The sequence below is a fragment of the Vicugna pacos genome, chromosome 18, assembly GCF_048564905.1.
Source record: "Vicugna pacos chromosome 18, VicPac4, whole genome shotgun sequence".
In the NCBI taxonomy this organism is placed as follows: Eukaryota; Metazoa; Chordata; class Mammalia; order Artiodactyla; family Camelidae; genus Vicugna; species Vicugna pacos.
The window spans coordinates 6,742,441-6,756,687 of record NC_133004.1 but is presented as its reverse complement, the minus strand read 5'-3'; the positions used below and the strand labels follow the sequence as shown (position 1 = coordinate 6,756,687).

Sequence of the window (14,247 nt, the reverse complement as noted above, 5' to 3'; positions counted from 1 at the left end):
CCAGGGGAAAGGGACAATGGTGCAGCTTCTTTGGAGAAGTCTGGTATTTCCTCAAAAGCTTAGAGTTATATGGCTCAGCAATTCCACTCCTATATGTAGAGTCATCTCTCAATACCCTTGGGTGGTTGGTTTTAGGAACCCCACACCCTGGAAACCATAATCCAAGGATGTTCGAGTCCCTTTACAATCAGCCATCTGGATCCATGTAGTGGAAACTACAGATATGGCGGGCCAAATGTACAGCCAAAAGAATGAAAACATATTCTCATAAAAAATTTCACATCAATATTCATAGCAGTATCATTCAGAGTAGCCAACAATTACTAACAATATCCATCCATCAATGAACGGATAAACAAAATTACCAAGAATAGGCCCACAAATTTTTGGTCATTGAAACTTTGACAAAGGAGGTGAGAACATACAATGGAGTAAAGACAGCCTCTTCAGCAAATGGTGTAGGGAAAACTGAACAGCTGCATGTAAATCATTGAAGCTAGACTACTGCCACACAACATACACAAAAAAGAATTAAAAATGTGTTAAAGACTTAAACATGTAGACAAGACACTATAAACCTCTTAGAAGCAACCATAGGCAAAACATCTGACATACATCTCAGCAATGTTTTCCTAGATCAGTCTACTCAAGCAATAGAAAAACAACCAAAAATATACAAGAGGGATCTAATTAAACTTACAAGCTTTTGCACAGCTATGGAAACAGTAAGCAAAACAAAAAGACAACCAACCTATGGAATGGGAGAAAATATTTGCAATAAATGAAACTGCTAGGGGCTTAATTCCCAGAATATGTAAGCAGCTTTTACAGTTAATATGAAAAAAAACAAACAATCAATTCAAAAATTGGTAGAAGTCCTAAAGAAACATTTCTCCAATGAAGATGTACAAATAGCCAGTAGCCACATGAAAAAATGTTCAATATCATTATCAGAGAAATGCAAATCAAAACTGCAATCAAGTATCACCTCTCACCAGTCAGAATAGGCATCATTCAGAAGTTCACTGACAATAAATACTGGAGAGGCTGCGGAGAATTGGGAACACTCCTACACTGTGGAGGGAATTCAGTTTGGTGGAGCCATTGTGGAAAAATGTATAGATGTTCCTCTAAAGACAAAAAATTGACCTCCCATATGAACTAGCAATTCCACTCCGGGGCATATATCCAGAAGGAACCCTAATTCAAAAAGACACCTACACCCCAATGTTCACAGCAGCACTATTTACAATAGCAAGACATGGAAACAACCGAAATGTCCACTGAGAGATGACTGGATAAAAAGGTTGTAGCATATTTGTCCAATAGACTACTATTCAGCCATAAAATAATAATAAAATAATGCAATTTGTAGCAACATCAATGGACCTGGAGAATGTCATTCTATGTGAAGTAAGCTATAAAGAGAAAGGAAAATACCATATGAGATTGCTCACATGTGGAATCTAAAAAAAAAAGAAAGAAACAAAAAGATAAACTTATCTACATAACAGAAACAGACACAGAGTCATAGATACCAAACTATGGTTACCAGAGGGGAGAGGGTGTGGGAAGGAATAAATTGGGAGTTCAAGATTTGCAGATACTGAGTATGTAACAAATAAACAGCAAGTTTATACTGTATAGCACAGGAGAATATATTTAATATCTTATAGTATCTTGTGTTTAAAAAGAGTATGAAAATGAATACAGGTATGTTCCTATTTAACTGAAGTGTTGTGCTGCACACAAGAAACTGACACAAAATTATAAACTGACTAGACTTCAATGAAAATATTTTTAAATAGACCAAAAACGAAAAAAAGGAAAATGATATTATCAAACAAAAAGAATAAAGTACTAATTCAGGCTACAATATCGATGAACCTTGAAACTTTATGCTAAAAAGCCAGACACAAAAAGTCAAATAGTGCCCTTTAAGGTGAACTGTATCTAAGCTTTTATTTTACTACTCCTGTAAATTTTCCGGTGGTTTGAAATCTATCAATATCAAAATAAGATGTATTATACATTAAAAGCTTAAAACGCTTCCTCACAGGAGGGCTTTTATTATTAAATTCAGAAACGCATATAAAGCTCTTGGAAAAACACTTTGCACCTCCACACACAATCACTGCTGTCACTGCCACTCAGAGGGTGGTGCCAGCACTGATGAGAGCTGCCTCCACTCTCTCCCCTGCAGAAAGGAGTGAAGGCCTGAGCTCTGACAGGCAGGGTAAGCGTGAACCTGGGTCAGACACAGCCATGTCCCAGGCTCTGCGTTACCCAACTTTCTTATAAAAACTGCAACATGAAATGTAAACATGCTAGAGGGATGTATCTTACAACACAGGGAATACAGACAATGTTTTACAGTAACTATAAATGGAGCACCTATTGTACACCTGAAACTAATATCATATTTTAAATCAGCTATATCTTTCTAAAAAATTAAAAAATATTTCTAAAATGTTATCACTTTAATATTCAATTCGGTTTTTAAGTAACTACTAAACAGCTTAGAATGTATAAAAGCATTTAATTGTGCTATTTGTTTACATATTTATTCACATTCAGCCTCTTGCTAAAGAGAATTTAAACAATTCTTTTAAAAACAGCTTAACAACCTTAACAACAAAAAGGCAAACCTGAGAGTGAAGAGAAAATGGAGATTCAATACTTAAATGAAACCAGGGGGAGATAAACTCATAAAAATGGATTCCATGAAGTCAGAGCAAGTGTTAAAGGCTGACTAGAAATTCAGCTGTAGGATTCTTGGCAGCTAAACCAAAAAGAAAAGATGATGGGGCGGGTGGTAGAGCGTGTGCTTAGCGTGCACGGGGTCCTGGGTTCAAGCCCCAGGGCTTCCACTAACAGATAAATACATCTAATTACCTGCCCCCATAAAAGATACCAAAGAAAAGAAAAAGAGAAATTTCTTTCCCAAAAATCCCTGATATTAAATTTGGATTAAATACTTAAAAAAAGCAAAAAAGAAAAATAGAAAAGATAAGTGACACTGTGAAGGAAAACCCCAGCTGGGCTAACAAGCTAAGTCACAAATCTAAGTGTGATAAGTGTCGGTTTAGTGATGTAAGTTTTGCTGGGCTACCTGGTAAATCTGAAGTTTAGTGTCAGTTTACTGGGCTAATAAGCTAACCCGAAAATCCAAGGTCAACATTTGTCAGTAACGTGATCTGTTCCAAATTGATAAGTTTCAGTGTACTGATTCCTTGCTTTTTGTTGTTTGAGCCTTATTGGCTAATAGCCCCATACTTGTAATTAATCCTATAAAACCTCATGTGCACATCTTGGAGGTGCTCAGAGCTTTGGAAAAGAAACCTCTCTGAGCCTGCCAGCGTAATAAATCTCAGTACTCCAACCCTCTGTGTGATTCTTGTTTCTTGGCTGGCCTGTTGTTTCCATAACAACACAAGGGATAATGCCCGTGAGATAAATCTGGGGAGGCTGCTGGCAGATCCCCATGTCTCACGTGAGAAAATCTGAAACATCCTTCTCACCACTCAGAGTCATCATAAGCCCACCCCACACTTCCCACCGTTAAATGCAGGAGCACGGTTAGGGCCCATCCTTTACTGTCTTTGTGTCATCACAGTGATACAGGATGGAAGGGGGAAGAGCACAGCCATTCAAGGAAGGCCACAGCAATTGACATCAAAATGGTGAAGGATTCAACCCCCAAAAGGCCTTGAGGCTCAGGATGAAGAGATTTAACTTCTAGCAGATCTTGAGATTCAGTAAACACCCATTGTAATAGTAACGTGGTGAATAACATGCCCCAGGCACATGGCAGTCCCAATGATAGCCACAAAAGGTCAAAGGTGGGAAATGGCTAACTCCCTGGAAATCCCAGCCCCTTGCCCTAAGGCTGGTCCTTCTACTTATTAGCATATGAAACCACCAAGCCCAAGAAAACAAGCAACACAGCGCCACCTCGCGGTCACCACTCTCTTTCCCTCTTTGGTGAAGGCCCACACTCTGTCTGTGCAGTGTGTACCTACTTCTAATCTGAGCATCAAACCCCCACACCTCGTGAAGTTTCTCTTGCCTATCAATGTATCTCTCTGAATAAATATACCTTTACTCAACACTGGCTTGCTCTTGAATTCTTTACTGCATGAAGTCAAGGAACAAAATCTGGTGGGGCACATCCCAGGGACTCAACAAAAGCCTGGGACACAGCCCTTCTCATGCCCAACGTTTTTTTATTCTTCTATCAACAGGACTGGTCTGTGAAGGGAGGTCTGAGACCCCAGCTAAGGGACAGAAGCAGCCTCCAGGGCTCCAGCTTGCAGGCAGCCTCTCCCCCAGCATGGGTCTTGGAGTCTGCCCGGTTCTCTGTGTTTCTCTGTTGTGCTGACTCCCCAGCCATACAGCGTACTCCTAGGCCTGTCCCCACAAAACCCTTGTCTCCAAAATACAAGCACATCTTGTCACAATCCTCTTGTTCAACAAGGAAATGTACAGCCCACTTTTTTCCTCCCCAATAAAGTACCCAACTGTCCTCGCTCCCATCACACCACTCTTTTCTTAGTGAGAACTCTGCACTCGCCACACCCCATCCTGAACACAGGTGCCTTGCTGGCTGTGACCGAGATGTTTCTTTCTCACACAGCCTGCGTCCTTTCACTTTCCCCTTGTTACCTTAAAAAAGCCTTTCCTGAGTCACTCACCCCTCTGATTCTGAACTAACAAAGTGCTGAGGTTGCAGTCACTATGTGCATAACTCCCAGGTTTTGGCTATGTTTCCTTCGCAAGATCTTCATTACGGAGCTGCATCAAGAAGTTTAAAGAGGCTATTCTTACATCTGAGTGGAGGAGCCTGCAAAAAATTTACATGGCTTTGAAGAGAGAGTTAACCAGGGACAGAGAAGTCACGGGACCTAGACAAAAGTTTCATGAGGCAAAATGTTCTCCCAAGGCTCAGAGTGGCTTCTGAACATGGAGTCGGCAGGAAGGAGGTGACAGGCAGTGATTAGGGTGGGTGATACAGGGTACGCTCCCCCAGCCGGGAAAGAATAGGTTTTTTTCTAGTTTTCCAAACAGTTTCTTACTGCCTTTTTTCCCTTATTACCACATACCATTTCCTACGAATTAAGCATATCAATGTAAGTCATTTGTGGCACTTGGGAGAAGCTACACGATGCCATTCACAGGGCCGGGACATGACAGCCACACCAGTCAAGGTTGAAAGACCAGTGGGAATACTTCCATGGTAATCACGGGCATGCAGCAAACTCCCCAGCTTCAATGACCTCCTCTCAAAGTTGGCGCCAATAAAGCAACCAGTCAAAATGCGTGATGATTATGGCCAACATCTGTTTATTAGTTAAGTGACCGAGACAGCTGTCGCTTAATGGGGAATGAGTAAGATCAACGAGGCCCTGTCTACCTGGCCACACGCGCCCTGCCTTCCTGCCTTGGTGCAGCAGCAGAGCTTGTTAAGCTGAGATGAACGCCCCCAGTGCAGCCCGACGGGAAAGCTCCCAGCTCTGCACGGCGAGACGTGTTCCTTTCCTTCTCAGAGCTGATCACAGTTTGCTGTCGTCTGTTTTTATGTTTATCCCTTTTGTAACTGCCTCTCCTCCGGAGATTTTGCTCAAGCAGCACGGGGCCAGTTGTGTCTTGAGGCATGCCGGATATTTTGGGCAGGGAAACAGCCGAGCCCACATCTGGCTCTGGTGCTGAACGGAGAAGGCACAAGGCCCAGGGGCCCATGCTGAACCGAGGCCCCTGCACCCAAAATTATGGTCTGACTTTGGGAAAATTACATAGTCTTTTTTACCCTGAGATTCCTCATCTGTCTATGAAAATAACTGCCCATGGAACACAGAGTTACAAGTATTAAAGGAAATCACCAAATTCACAACCTAGCCAAGGGGCTACCAGTGCATCCTCAACAGATAAATACTGCCTTTACGGCTCTGACACACGCCAAGCTTGGTGGCCGCACAAAGTGTAAACTGCTAAGTGCCAGTGTGTTAAGTGTTTCATGTGTGCTATAATACCCTTTAGAACTTACAACAATCCCAGGAAGTAACGAATATTATCATGCCCATTTCACAGATTCACCATCAGTTTAAGAGTGGTTACATTCTAGTCCAAGGCGCTATGGTGAGGTAATGGCGATTTCAACGTGAATATGGCCCCAGGCCTGGGCTCCATCTCTGTCCCATCCACCTGAACACTTGCCTATGAAATCCACCTGTCCAATACCCAAGTTTGAAGCCGGCCAGCTCTTAAATGCAATGTGTGCCACCGTTTGTCTATGTTCCTTAAATATCATAAACAGTTCTCAGAAAGCACTTCAGAAAGGAAAGTTGGACTCACGTCCCTGCCCACAAAGAAGAGGAATTCTGCTTTGCCTTCTCCTGTAACATGCAGAAACCCTTCCCATTCACCACCGAATCCTTTTGTATGCTTCCTCCGTGTTCATGTTTGCACACGGCTTATAAAAGTAGAAGTTACCTGCAGTAATTCCATCTCGGTTCCTTTCCAAGTTTCCAGATTATCCATAATCAGGGTAATATCATAATTTTCTGTGAACGAAAATACTACAATGTGAATGAAAATACTGCAACCATGTCACTAAACAAAGAATGCTGAAAACAAGTCATCAGCGACTGCTGCCGCACCCCAGTGAAAACAGGCCTGCAGCCACTCACAACGGTGCCCTCTGAGCAGACTCAGAATAAGAAAGGACAGATTACTGGCCCTAGATAGCTAGGTGCTTGTCTAAAGAATATATTCAGTGAGCCCAAATGTTGGCTTCCTCCCATATATTGAAAAGCACTAAATTCTTGAACTTGAGATACCTGGCTTTCTTTAGATAACAAGCAATGTTTTATTGTTCTAACTACCTGGTCTTTGTTGTAAAGCTCCTATATAATCCTAGCTTCTCCCCTACTCTTGGGAGCAGTCCCTCAGAGTGTTCCGAGAGGCGGTCATCCTGGCTCGAGTCCTCCTGACAAATAAAACATAACTCTTAACATTCAGGCTGCACGTTTATTTCAATCAAGTCCCAGAATAGACACAACTCATCAATTCTGTAATGGGACAAACTGGATCAGGAACCAAAAGAGTGTAGTAGTCCAGAAGAACTACGGCTCCCTCTTTCTTCCTGTCATTATACAATCCCACCAGAACTCATTACTATGCTGTCTGCTCCTCTGGCAACCAAACTCATAGAAGAGTGAACTCAGCAGAGCGCCATGCTGGGGAGAACCCCCCGCAGCAGCACTGCAGGCCGCCTGCCCTCCCGCACGCTCTGCCGACCGCTAGTGTCCTCCGTGAAGACCAGGTCAAAAGAGCTGTTCCCCAAAACTGCAAAGTCCCACATATTAAATAAAAACGTTTTATTTTATACGATATGTTACGTATATACCCATCTGTGAAAACAGCTTTGCCAGAAGCCCAAACCTTCAATATTAATATGCAAAGGCACACCCGGTCCCCAAGGGAAAACAAGTCTTAAGACGACACTAAGGCCTCCAAAGTCCACTCCACGACAATGAACCAAACTGCCTGCAGGTCTGCAGCTGCAGGAGGCTACATGTCTGCTTTTAAAGCAGCCCCTTCCTGCCCTCGTGTGCTACAATGCCCTTTTATGCCCTCCCATCGCAGGGCAAGAGCAGCTGCTGCAGAAACTTGCAGGGGCCTCAGAGCCAGGGATTATGCCCAGGTCACACTGCAAACCTACTGCCCGCCTCACAGCCCCCAGCCAGCAGGTCACCTGGAAGTCACAGCAAGTGCCCCAATCCAGAAGTCTCTTCATTTGCCAGCACAACTGATCACTGGTCTCCAACCTTCGTCAGTTTTGCACAAAACAGCACCTTCTACTGTGAAGCGGGTGGTTTTCGCTTCTGTGCCCCATCCTTACTGGAAACGTTAAGGGAAACCAAAAGGCCTCTTTCAACCCTTTTCTGATAACACCCTCCCACCCACAATACTCATATGCTCAAGAGTTTGGATCCACGTGATTTTGTTTCCCTTATGCTAAGGGGCTCAAAGCACTGCGGGATTCTTTCTCCTTTGAGTGTATTAGCACTCAGTTTCTTGGCTTTAATCTGTTTTTGTCTCTCTCTTCAGTGTCCCTAGCAGTTGCCACCTCTTACTCCCTTCAGCAGCCTCCCTCCCAACATCTATTCTAGGGAATCAGCTGTGATGAGGGGCCCGGGGGCAGTCACAGAAGATGCAACTAAGGCACAGAGAGGCTACATAATTTGCCCAAGAAATCACCTTGAGCTACCAACAGAGTGTGTCACGTCCCTCTATTTAACAGTTATGCTAAGCAAGTTAACTTTTTGTAGATTATGTTTATAAACAGATGAGAAATCAAAATACATACAAGGACACACATCAACTCTAAGATGTTCATTAACTCCACTGTTTTGTTTCAATTTATTTTATTTCTATTAAAAAATTGAGAACCCCTGCAGCCTATATAGCAAAATGTTACTGGGTTTTAAATCCAGAATATAGAGGGGTTATGTCATTACTCATTCTTATATGTATGTTCAGAAGACAAAATGATTTGAAAGTCTCTCTCCCCGCCCCCTACTCACTACTGGCTCTCACCAGAGCTCCCAGATCACACATCTAATACCTTTTCACTTTACCCACAGCTGAACTCATCAGTTTTTCCCCAGAACTCCCTCTGCAGCTTTCCGTCCTCAGAACACAGCAGGACCATTATTTAACTCATTAATCCACCCAGAAACCTGGGCCTTACTCCATCCTACCTTCACATACAGCATTGATCCTTTCATTTTAACCATCAAAACATGCCTTCAATCTGTTCGCTTTTACCCACTGACTGTCCTACCACTCAAGTGGAAGCCACCAACACTGCGCACCTGGACTCATGAGTCTCCCAAGTGGCCCCACAGCCACTCTTCCCTACTTTAGACAAATGGGATTGTGTCACTCCCGCGCTTTTTGGACTCTTCAGACCCATTTTTCTTAGAAGAAACTTCAATTTCTTCACCTGGTGAAGGTCTTTGCCATGAAACTGTCAGCTCAGGGAGGGCAGGACCCGCCCTCTCCCCTTGGCCCCGCCCTCTGGCAGAGCTTCAGCTTGGGAGGACCTGCTGAGCTAAATCAGCCTGTATTATAAACCTGGTCTTGAGTTCTTAGCAAACAACTTCACTTATCCATACAAATCCAACGTAGATTAGAAAGATTTTAGATGTTGAGCTAGACAATTGATTTGGGGATTTTGCACTGGCAACCTGCAAGTATATGTTCTAATGATTGTGTCTTGTTAAAACCACACACAGATTAAAGGAGTATTTGTGGAATGTCTTCGGAGTAAAAGGGACTGTACTTTTACAGATTTTATGTTTTATTACATGAACAACCAGGACAGGGTCACAAATGGAACCGCCTCACAAGTGACAGAAGACAGGTGAGACGCATATAGCAACAGGTCACAAAGATGGTAAGAGCAAAGTTGTTTATCCAACCCCCGAAAAAATTCCTCCAAGAACAGAAAACTCACAATTTTGAAAATAAAATTCTATCATCTAAAGAAAGAAAATAAATAATCCTCTTCATCAGGGTTTCTAGATCTGACTGCAGAGTTATTAGCAGGCCATACTGAATCCTAGCACAGAAAAATCAGATGGACTAGTGGTGAGTAAGTTCCAGGAAAACGGCAGTAATTCCTCCACTTGAAAGAGGACACACACTCACTTGTTGAAGGTGACTGTAAACCGCATTCTGCAGAAATTCAGAAGATTCAGACACTACTTCTACATGGTGATGACACGGAAGGACGGCTTGGATGCATGCTTCTAACTGAGTCACCGGCATTCTTACACAGCAGGGTGAAACGGAGGCCCTCAGCCAAGAGCACAGATGTTCCTGTCATGTATCCCAGATCGTGCCTCGGGGACTCAGTGTCCTGTAGCAGTGCGGCCCCAGGCGAGGACCCGCAGCGTGGTCCACGCAAGCAGGAGGGGCACTGTGCTTGAGAAATCCCATCCCCGATGGGGGCAAGACGGGCTGGTGGGGTTGTGTGAACCTATAAATGCTCATAGAAATAAACCTGCATACATTCACGTGATAAAATTAACTGTAGCAGGCTATTTAACAAAATTTCAATTATCAGTGTTAATTTTACCATTCCTTTCCTCTTGTCCCCTGCACTCTGAGACAGGCTTAGGCTCTCTCACACATGCAGCTCTGATGCAATAGTTTTGAATTTATTTTATTTTGCTACAAGTGTTTTCACTCCCAGTGTCGCTGTGACTGTCGTCTCTTAACACAGTCAGATGTCTTCCTGGATCTCTCCCTGAGTTCCTTGCTCCTGCTTCTCAGATCCTGAGATAAAGAACAGGTGAAGGCATATGACTGGGAATGTCAATGTGGACTTGATCAAAGTCCTCAGTGACCCGCTAGGTGAGTGCTGCCCACCCCTTACCTTCGATTCTCAATGTTCTGCCCAGGGTGACATCCAGACAGGAGAGATTCCTGGGTCCAATTAAGAGCTGTGTGGCTTGGGTGCGGGGAAAGGTGCAGGAGCTGGTTCCGTAGACGGTCACTTCCATTTCTCTGCTACTCTCTCTCCCGAGGCCCCGCTGCCAAGCCCCCAGGCTCCCTGATCTTCTGTCTTTCTCTTCTACTCTAATTCAAGCCCTTTTCCTCTTCCTTTATTCCCTGATTATCCCCAGCTGGAGTGATTTTCCCATCACAGATTCTGAAAAATTTTCCTGCAGCTGAAAAACAGGTCTCCAGAGGTCAATGCCCATATGGTGGTTCCTGAAGAGAGCCCCTGGTTAGGGGGACCCTCACCAACACTCACGGGGCATCAGACATGTTGCAGGGTCGAGCACCCCCAACAAGAGTTTGCTGTGACCCCAAAGCACGCACAGCATCCCTGCTCACTAAAGTGTAGTTTTAGTCCTTTATTAAGAAGCAAAAATAAAAAAATTGCTCATGTTTCTTACTAAAATTATTTATGAGGTAGAAAAAGTAATTCTAATAGAAAAGAACAAATTTCACTCCATGTTAGATGTGTTCGTCTGAATTTAAACCTGTACCTTGTTTTCTAGGCTCAGACTTGCTGTTTCTGCACCTTTTGTAAAAGAATGTTGCCTTTAGCCTGAAATACCCAGGAGGGCCTATTCTCCGGGCTCTGATCTTTAAGGATATTAGCTCTTCTACACTTATGTACAGATGGCAAGTTGCAAAAAAATTCTTTTTTTTGGAGGTTATACGGGGGCACCATAATTTGACCCACATGAACAGCTGCAGGAACAAAGGGTTTCAAATAGAAACAATTCGTACAGCAAGAAGTTTGCAACAACCAGCCACATCCCCGCTGCTTTTTAGTATAAAAGGAGACTGAATTCTGCCCTGGGGAAGAGAGTTCTACTGGATATCAATATGCCATTTTCTGGGTCTGCCGTCTTTTCAAATAAAGTCACTATTCCTTACTCCAACATCTCATCTCCCGATTTATTGGCCTGTCATGCAGGAAGCAGAACGAGTTTGGACTTGGTAACAAAGTGACTGCATTAGAGGTAGTATGTCTCCACTGTTTCCTCATTTCCAGAATGTCACAACTTATCAGTTTTATATGCTGTTTAACAACACGAACAAAAAACCTATTATACGGAACTGATTCCAAGAAATAAAATTATTTCTACTCCTTCAGACATTTTCTTTTTTTTATTTTGTTTTGTTATGCTTATTGAAAAGAAAATAAAAGTCAAATCATTTTATTTCACGTATTTTTTAAAGCTACATATAGTAAGTACTACAAAGATATTTAAATTGCAATAAAAATTGTTCATATATTAGTATAAAGATATATACACAATCAATGCAGATTAGGAAAGGAGTAGATATTTACTAAAAATCCACTGCACATCCAGTCTTTTACAAGCATATCCTGGAATATAAGCTCTATTACCCCGGAGTCCCCCACCCCCATTCTCACTGCGGAGTCCCTTAGTAATCAACTACCAAGGCACCAGCATAGAACCATGCAATCACTATTTTAGGTATAAATGAGAGTATTAGCTCATTCAATTCTGAAACAGAAACCTTAAAATAAATACTGAACTTATTTACAGATAAACAAATTTGGACACAAAAAGTACAGTTTCTCCCCCAAGACACAAAGATAATAATTGGTAAAGGCAAGATTTGAACTAATCTGCCTGATTCTAAAAGCTAAGGTGGAAATCCCCTTTGACTTTGGAGGTAAAGCAGCACAACCTATCACCCTATCATTGTTTAGATCTAACTTTAGACAGCCTGAGACAGCACCTCATTCCCATGGAACTCGAGGGCAAACAATAACAATAAGGATTTTATATTCAGTATTTTCTTAAGTCTCAATTATATAAAGTGTCAGCAGATCAGCAGAAAACTCTGGGAAATATGAGTGGGTCCAGAGCTTTTTGCTGATAAGAAACTCATTCTATCAGGACAGAGTGACCTTCCCATGTGAGGCCTCATGTACATAAACTAAAGGCAGCTGAGCAATGAAAACTAGCAAGAACATGGAACTCAAGCAAGAAGGATGCCTGCCATCCCCTGCCCAGTTGCCTCTTCACCCACGTGGACAAGATGGCAGAAGATCCAGGTTCTTGTCCAAGTGACAACATAATGGATTCTCACCCATGAAATGTTATGACTCTATGCTGTCTTAAGTCCGTTCCAACTAAAATATGATAACACCAATATCTCAGCAGAATGTCTATGTCTCCACTTTCTCTCTTCTATTAGGAAACTATATCTATGGCTACAAAGCCGAAATTCAATTAAAAACACCATGCACGAAGCATGGTGAAAGTCTGTGTAAGAGACATTGTTCTCATGCCCAGTGAGTGAAAACTCAGAAAAAGTGGTCCTTCTCCCTCTGCAAGTGGGAGGTAGCCTGATTGTGTGTGTGTGTGTGTTTGTGTGTGCGCACACGTGTGTGTGTGTAAATCAAATACAACGTATTCTGGGATGTGCACAGATTTTTTTTTATGTTACTATTATTTCGTGAGAATGAGCCTACCTTTAAATTAATTTGAATCTATTATTCTGAGAGAGTCTCAGGCTCTTTTGGTGGAGGATGGGAAAGAGGAAAGGAAAGGAGGAAAGAAGTAAATGAAGCAAAGCTGTAAGAGTACTGCTAGGGAAAGGCAAGACATTATTTTTGTTCCTACTTGCATCACACACAAATTACGGACTGGCTTTCCCCCATGTCTTGTCAAGCACTGAGTTGCAGAAGAACAGGCAACAGCCCTTTTCTCACTGAGCTTGTGACTGTACGTGACATCTTATAGACACAAATTATTTAACCTGATCAAACACTCTAGCAGCAGGCTGTAATTCTCCTACTTTGAGAGACAAGGTAACAGGAAGTGAAAGAGGGTATATAGCTTGACCAAAGTCAGAGGACAAGTAAACTAAAGAGGATGAATTCAAACTCAGATCTGAATGCAGAGTCTGAACTTCTCACTCTGAGGGCTGGAAAATCCTTAACACACAGGGTCCCCAGCTCCTCTGCATTGTTCCTGGCACCAAGCATTTCCTATGGCGATGGTCTCCAGTTCTCAGACACAGAGCTCTGTGCAGCCAATAACCTCCATTCGACCTTGATCATCTACCTGCCATGCCCACCAGGCTTCACCATACAGGCAGGAAAGCTGGCTTTCAAGTGCATACAAAGCCACCCCTGGTCTAACCTGGACTCTTCAGCAGCTTTTCCAGCATAAAGGCAGCCATGAAAGTGCTCACAGTTTGTACATGAGCCACACTACCTCTCTCCATCTCTCTCCCCACCTATACTACTTAGCTATGACCATTTTGAGAATCTTGGAAACAAATTTTTAAAAACAGAAAAGAAAGGATTCTGTATCGAGTACTTAATACTTACAATTTTAAATGAGAAGTTACAAAGTGAGTATTTACAAACCGAATCTGCCTTCCTAGGTGTCAGTTTTAACAGTTAAAAAATATAATAGCAAAAATTTCTCACTTAAAAAATTAACAAAAACATCAACAATAATCTGGAATAAACTCAAAAACAATGCCCATGTTGTATATGGAGGAAGTACAGGACTGTACTGAGGGGTAAAGTAAGAAGTGTGAAAGTAGAGACATCAACCTTTGTATGGAGGAAAACAGTTGTGTAAAGATGTACGTTCTCCTAAAGATAATTCAAAATTACTAAAAAATCCCATGACAACACTTATCCTTTTTTTTAACTTGAAAAAATTATAT

The 14,247-nt window shown here is 42.4% G+C and overlaps 2 protein-coding genes across 2 annotated transcripts in view; both read right to left on the bottom strand.

The window, feature by feature from the left end:
• Positions 1 to 14,247, bottom strand: part of LOC140686882 (trafficking protein particle complex subunit 9-like) — a 592,436-nt gene that overhangs the window by 61,435 nt on the left and 516,754 nt on the right. The gene's annotated exons all lie outside the window — the stretch shown is intronic.
• LOC140686901 (trafficking protein particle complex subunit 9-like) overlaps positions 1 to 14,247 on the bottom strand; it is a 548,774-nt gene that overhangs the window by 407,054 nt on the left and 127,473 nt on the right. The gene's annotated exons all lie outside the window — the stretch shown is intronic.